Below are 7,774 nucleotides of genomic sequence, written 5' to 3'. Positions count from 1 at the left end.
GCAAGAGATTTGGACGGAGTGGAAGGGGTAAAGAAATGGCAGCAGAGAGTTTTGTGAATCGAACCCTCCCTGCCTTCTGCTACAAAGGCTCAAACTTCCATTAACATGACCCCAGCCACACAGCCTAAGGCAGAAACACTACCATGGGGGTCAACGTTTCACACTGCCAAGAAAATGCAAACTATATTTGGGGGAGCACAAATGAGCGATCGGTGGGCCATCTCGACATGGAGTGCAAAAGCAACTCTAAGGCAGGGAAATCAGTGGCCCCGCTCATTTCAACACGGTCTCTCAGCAGGCCTCGTCACCTGCCCGTGGCTCCTGCTCAGTCAGGTGGGTGTGTTAGTACAGCTGTCTGGCTTTTAAGTGACTTTTGTCAGTTTGAAAGTGAAAGTCTGTTTGAGGAGCTGAAAGAACAATAGCTCAGAGCCCGGAAGAAGAGCTGGGAGCACAAAGGACTTGGCTACACTAGTGTCCTTTTCATTGCTTCTCATGAAAGATTCATAAGACGAACTTTAATTTTTTATGACCCTCTTTTGGGTATGACTATATTAGTTGTGTCAACTTCCACATACAGGTTCTCTTAAAATACCAAAAGGTCTGTCGTGAAATTGTTTTCAAAGACCAAGGAGGACAGAATCGATTCTGCTCTCCTGAGGGGCACTTCCTCCACAAGAAAATGCTCGAAGGGGCACAGAGATTTCTTTTAAACGGGGTTCCCTTCAGCCTTGACGTTGCCATGAGTGCTGTAATGTAGTTATTTTAAACCTTTCTAATTTGCTAGTTCAACCGCTCCTCGGAAGAACGATTATATTTGTTTTTCTTGGCTTCACCCTATTTAACAGGAACAGTCGTATAATGATCATTAATAGACAGTTCTCCATTCCCTCCACTTCTCTCCCCATTACGTCTTTCCTTTGTTTCTCAGCCAAAAATTGGGGTAGGGGAGGGGGGCAGATCGTATTTGTTTTATGTCATTTTATAAAATAGCATTGGGGATTGGCTACAAGCAATGGCTGAAGGTGAAACAGTGTTTTTAAACTAGAATAATCTACTTTTAAGCATGAAACTCCTGGGCTTCACTCAAAAGGAAGAGTTTGAAAAAGTCATTGTTGGACATTTATATTGATGTATTTAAGAGAAATGAGCGGCTGATCATTAAAATTTCTGTCCCGTGATTGACAAAGAACCCAAACGGTTAAAAGTTTAAATAACATCCTGGAGGGAAAATGAGGAAATTTGATTTAAAATGTTCTCCACCCCGTGAAAAGGGATCTCCAACTTTGAGCAAAGCGTTGGTTTGCTAAATGAGTTTGTTTCATCTAGACAAAATAAACAGGCTCGCTTTCAAAAGGTTGTTAGAACTTCTTCAGACATTTAATCCAGGATGGGCTGAACACAATGATAACATCCCACTGAAAGCTACAGCCACCACCAGCGGCTCTCAGAAGAGAACTTGCTCTCTTTCTCCTATTGATAACCCTTTGTGGGACGAAGAAAAAGGGCCAGAGCAAGGAGAACTGAACGTCAGACAATAGGCCTCACTCCACACACTGTTCCTGAACTTTCCTCATCTCTGAAGGACAATTAATTATGAAGGCCTTAGGGGTAGGTCGTAGCAAAGGCAAACCCACCACTGTCCCAGCACCACAGCCGCTACCTCTGTGTCTGCTAAATGGCTTTGCCTGTTGGGGTACAGTCACCGAGAGAGCCAATAGATCATTTGGGGGAGGGGTGGCGGGAGGTGGGGGAGGAAAGCAGAAGTTTTTTTGTGTGTGCGCCTGCCCTTGTATAATTCTATTCTCACTGTGAACTCATCCATACACAAAACACAAGGACAATTTTTTTTTTTTTTTAAAGAGAGAAAAGCCACAGGGTAGGTTACAGTCAGAAACGGCCTCTCAGTGGTGTGTTAAAAAGGATGGTCTTTTCACCAAATCATTTCACAGAGGCAAAACAGACAAACACAAAGAGTTGAGACTTTTTCTCCTACATTAAATGGAGTAACTGATAAGGTCAGACATATGATACCTAAAGACATGAATCTGTGAACTCTTGAAGTCAAAGGGCCTCTCTGTGCCGAGGAACAATCTTTCAAAGGAAATAGATCATAGAACTCCACTGAATCCCCTTTAAACTTTATGAAGCAGGAGGAGAAAAAGCTCTAAGTAGGGAAGCTTGACAGAAGAGCCTTGAACTATTTTCTGAAGGAAAGATGAGACCCTCCCTAGGCTGCCACAAAACATCTTTTTTTTTTTTTCTAAAGGCTTCTCTGAACTTTGATATGTGCCAAGACACTGCTATTGAAAGCTGTATAATTATGTGCTATAGCCACTGTAGAAAATGCTTTGTTCACCCCAACAAAGGACAATAAGCAAAGTAAAGCGACATTACACTGTATCTTTTTCTTTAAGAATGTTGAGAAAGGTCATGGAATGCTATAACTAATAAAGCTGTTGAGTAAGGAGGTTTTAAAGTTGATCTTACTGTGCTTGAATGTAACCCAATGACAAAAAAGACACAGGGAGCTAAAAATGCAATGACATTACCAAATAGATGATAAATCCCTGGGCCCGCTTCATTATCCTGATGAACACCTTGAATCCCAAAAGGACAGCAGTACAAAAATGAAGCCTCACGCGTGCACTCCGTTCTCCCCCTCCGCCCACCCCCAACCCTTCATTCCCACCCCCGACCCGGTGTCTGTACTGTGCGCGCCTTCAAATTTCAGGCAATCGTTCCCTAGAAGGAATATGTTCCCAGGCAGCCATGTGTACATATATTTAGAGAACATTCATTTAGTCTCTTAAAAGATCAATTTGGCTTGTCAGTGGCGGGACTGGCAAGAGAAGAGATGGTAAAGGGTTTCTCTTCCTCCTCGCCACCCACCAAGAGTGCCTTGTGCGATCATTTAAGCAGCTCAGCGGCTTTGAGGCCAAGAGACTGCAAGAGCAGTAAAAGGTTTTCACTCATGTGCCAGTTTCCCAGATGATCACTCATATTTAAGTATCTATTTGGAGCAGAGGGAAGCGCTTCCTAAATCCACCTGTCCTCATTTTTCTTTAAAGAGACGACAATGCGAATGAAAGACTTCCAAATACATTAAATCTTCTCAAACATGGGTTTTGGTGAAGGTGGGAGTGGGCTGGGAAGAGGGGTAGGCGCGGAGTTGAGAGCATTGTCAATAAGTGGGTATGTGTTTGCTGGGAGAGGGGAGTGCATGTGAAGGGTGCTGCTTGTTAAAATTTTCTATTTCTAAGAGGGAAGTAGGAAAATGCATGAAGAAGTCTGCAGAAGTACCCTTCTTACCTATCATGTGTCACCTAGAAAGATGTCAAACCCATGGGCGCTATGATGGAGCACCTGCCCTGTGAGATATTACTACCTTAGGAGATGGCATTTACAATCCCACTAATGAATGGATCAAGTTCCTCAATCTGTTTTGAAGGCTTCCATACCAAAATCTGGACCATTAGTGAGGGCAAGGGAGATTAGTCATTCTTCCTGGGAACTTGGACTCTGCCTGTAGGTAAATGAGTAGCCACCGAGGGGCCCAGGAGGGACTGTGGTTTACCATGGTGGTGGTGGTAGGAAAACATGACCTCATGGTACCCCAGAATGAGAAGGAGCCCTCAGTACGCCTGGATGAAAGTATCTGCCCTGTTCTCTTCTCAATTTACACTCAGGCCACCTTAATGCCCCTAACCAAACTTTGGATCATTCTGTCTTTCTTTGCTGTACCTATGAAACTGGCCAGCCTAGGTAACGTAGCCCAATCTAGGGTGCTGTGTCTTTTGGCTACCTGATTGGTACTGCAATTAACCCGTGTGAATTACTGAGTCAGTTGCCTTAGTTGAGTTCTTTGCAAAACAGGTGAACCAGCCTCAGAAACTGACAGTGATCCTTCTCTTCCTTCCCTGCCACAGTTGTGAAGGAAACAAAAAACCAATAAAATCCAACTCAGATGCCCCTAAAATCGCAAGTATAATTTAAAAACTGGGAAGGAATCCCAAACCTCCTTTCCTTCCCCGTAAAAAAAAAATGTGTTGGAAGCTCTTCAAAGTGAAGTGAGAATAAAGCATGGAAATATACACCATCACACCTGGAAGGACAAATTTATTGTTGCCAATCTCATTAAACGTGAGAAGCAGGAGTGAAAGATGCGCCGTAACTGCACTCCCCTCTCCTCCTGCGCACCTTTGCAAACGCTCCTTCAGAAGAGAGACGCCCGCCCCATGTGATACTGCTAATTTGACTCCCTTGAGCACACACTAAATGTGTCGTTCATTTATTCCCCCTTCTGTGTATTCTTCCACATCCCTTGGGTCTTCTCACCACCCTAAGTCTGAATGCCGTGCCAAGAGTCTTGGCAATTGTGTAAACTGACACAGAAAGCAGAGAAAGTCCTTTGGCCACTGAGAAGATCCTGACTCAGAAAGGCCCAGGAAATGCAGGGGCTAGAACAGGTGAGAGATCCTAGCCACTCCCTCTTTGCTGCTGATACACCTGCCCCACCTGCTTTGTTTTCCCATGGGGCAGGGATCAGTATCCTCCCTAGCAGACATCCTCAAACTACCACCCACGGACCACATACGGCCCACTGAGGACATTTATCCGGCCTGCCGGATGTTTTTGCTGTCGCTGCCTGTTCTGCTTAGCAGCCGACTCGTCCCGGGCCCACAGTCCGACCCTCCAACAGTCTGAGGGACAATGAACTGGCCCCCTGTTTAAAAAGTTTAAGGACCCCTGCTCTCTAGCCTTGAGAGCCAACAGCAGCAGGGGCTGGAAGGGGCTGGTACTAAGCAGTGACAGAGGTGCTACTAGCCAGCCCCAGAGGAAGACATAGAGCAGAAAGCTGAAAAAAGACAAGGAGTAGAGAGGAAAGCAGCAGATTGGGAGGAGAAGCAGGAGTCTCAGCCTCAAATCTCTTCCTCTTGCCCTGGCTGGTCCTGCCCTCACCCATTTAGATTAACTTTAAAAACAATAATGCTTTAGGTGAATTAAAGTCCTCCTTGCTATTATATTGGGGTCAGTGTCAGTCTTATTGCCCACATTAAATAAGTTAATACTGGCATAATGCTTAGAAGAGTGCTTGGTATATTAGTTAACAGTCAATAAATGTTAGTAATTTCATTACTGCTACCACAACAGACTGAGAAATTTAAAAATGCGATCAATAAGACGTTTTACTGTTTGACCAGCTAATACTCAGTTGGGTTAATATATTCCTTGGAATTGGCTGGATCTTGGGGCATGATGTAGATATAACCTCAAAATCTCTCTACCATGTTCTGTCTCTGTTTAAAAATTTGTAAAGAAGGGGCGGTGCCTGTGGCTCAAAGGAGTAGGGCCCTGGCCCCATATACTGGAGGTGGTGGGTTCAAATCTGGCCCTGGCCAAAAATTGTAAAGAAGCCAAGTATATAGTTCTCTTCTCTGCCATCCTTTTCACTTGCTCAGACTTAAACTATAGGTTCCTTTTTCTTGATTTTAAGAGGAGAAACTTAAATACAAACGTAAAGCCTTGCTCATAATATCAGCCGAGGTATTTAACTTGGTGTGCTGGGTCCCTTTCTGGCTTGCAGCCATGGACCACGCTGGCAAAGTTACAATGATAATAACAGTGGCTTTTTAAGCATCTCACTTAAGCAGTGACCTCCGTGCACAAAGGCACGGGAAAGAGGGGCTCACCTTATCTGAAGCTCTTGTTAGTAAACGTGCCAACTGAGAGGCTAAATTAAAAACGACTTAAGGACACTAGGATCGTGTGTGGTTCTGGGGATGTGTGTATGAGGGTGTCAGTGGAGGACACAGGGCATGACACGTGCTTCTGCCTCTTTCTTCCTTATTTTTAGTGAAGGAAGAATTAGACTCAGAGCAGTCCAATAACTTTTCAAAGTCACATGAGAAATGACAAAATTCCTGCCCGGGCCCCATACTCCTTGCAGTGAAATAGTCTTAAAATAGACACTGCAGATAAAGGAGAAGTGGCCTGGCTGGAAGTGGATACGATTCACCAAGAGAGAACTATCAGATGTTAATCATATTAAAGAGGATTTAGATGATGCTAAATGCATCAGCTGGGTGGGGACCTCTTGATGCCAGCCACCCCTGTTTGTGCCATTTGGGCCTTTGTGCTGTGAGGAGGGGATTAAATGCCAACTAGGTAAGGTTTAAACAACCCTGTGAACCCTAATGTGTACTTTAAGGATTTGTTCTGTGAGTATATTACACAGCAAAAATTCAGAAATTATCTCAGGAGTCGTGGGCCATTCTTCTATGAAGCTTGATATATGCTGCCAAAGGCACATTTGACACAAAATAATGTAAATAACTCACGAGCACACACAGGAGAAGTCTCTTAGCTTAAGGTTGAGAGCAACAGACTTATCAGAGGGTGGGTAAGAAATGAAGCCCTTAATATGATGTCTTTAACTTTAGAAGAAATCTGCTAGTGTGCTGTCCACACAGTGAACCAGTGCTCTGTTACAACTGAGACTTTAAAAACAGAGATCTTCAAACAAGGGAGCAGGACATGAAGAATCCCTACTTTTAATGTGTTCAGCAAAAAATAAAAACCCTTCATTTTCAACATGTTTGGCAAGAGATAGGTAGGTCTTGGAGAGCGCAGGGAAATCGGTAGCTTGCAGTATGACCAGTCAAACTTTCAAAGACAACTATGACTTCCCCATGGCCAACTTCCATGTTCAGTTCTTTATAAGCTACCATAACTGGTCTGCACTGCCAAGCACAGAGGGGGAGAAGAGCCAAACAGGAATGGGTGAACAGGAAGCACGCTGGGGTGCCAGGGGTCACTCCCCTTCATGGACAAGGCCTGACCAAGGTGCCATTCTTTCCTTTGAAATCATGAACTTCCTGGGCATTCCTATCTGCACAAGGAAAGCAAGATTATTAATATGAGGTCTCTGCATGAGCAAGTGTGGGAACAAAAATTCCTACCCTCAGGGTAGCACAGCATCTAACCAAAATAATGTGAGAAATGGACCAACTTTGTCAAGCCGTGGCCTATCTACCCTTACCATCAGGGGTTCATTCAGCCTGCAGAACTCTCACCATATTCCCACCTCCGACTATTGTTGCCTCAGCCAGCAGGGCTCAGCAAAATGCCTTTGTGAGTACTGGGAGATTTGCTAGTGTTGTCTCATAGAGAGTCATCAGGTTGCGATGAAAACCGTTTGCTGAGGCACCACATTAGCCCATAAAGAAATGCCTTACTCATAGCCACAATCTTTCATTGTTTCACAGATATTGCTTTCTGGGAATTGTCTATACTTCTTTGTGGGTATCTAGAACACGCATATTGTAGATTATATATGTACATATATAAAAGTATATATATATTTCTATAAACGTATGTATAAGAGTGTTTGAACAAAGAGCAACATTCTTGTGAAGGTACAAAGAGGCAGAATAACACAGAAATCTCTCCTCCAAAAAGAACCAAAACCAAAACCAAAAAGGCGCCGATGGATCTCTCATGATATGTACTTAGTCTATTCTCATACCATTTCCTCCATAAAGGAAATACATGTTAATTAAAGCTAGAAATCATGAAATCACTCTCCCAATTAATGTTTCTAGATTTTTTAGAAAACAACTTTTGCAGCTACCATGGCACACAGGGTATATCAGCTCCACTGATGTCCCAGAACTCCAATATGAAAAAGGCCCATTGCAGCCTTTTCCTTAGAATAGGAATCACCCAGTATATGCTCCTTGCCGCCATTTTCTTTGGATTCTGCTCTTCCCTTCCC

At 43.8% G+C, this 7,774-nt stretch overlaps 1 protein-coding gene across 3 annotated transcripts in view; it reads right to left on the bottom strand.

Moving 5' to 3' along the window:
* Positions 1-7,774, bottom strand: part of PROX1 (prospero homeobox 1) — a 51,866-nt gene that overhangs the window by 20,519 nt on the left and 23,573 nt on the right. The window lies entirely within an intron of this gene.

This window comes from Otolemur garnettii, unplaced genomic scaffold (assembly GCF_000181295.1).
Source record: "Otolemur garnettii isolate 467f Iridium unplaced genomic scaffold, OtoGar3 scaffold00229, whole genome shotgun sequence".
NCBI classification, from domain to species: Eukaryota; Metazoa; Chordata; class Mammalia; order Primates; family Galagidae; genus Otolemur; species Otolemur garnettii.
Note: the sequence above shows the minus strand (reverse complement) of the source record. Positions and strands in the feature narration are given on the sequence as shown.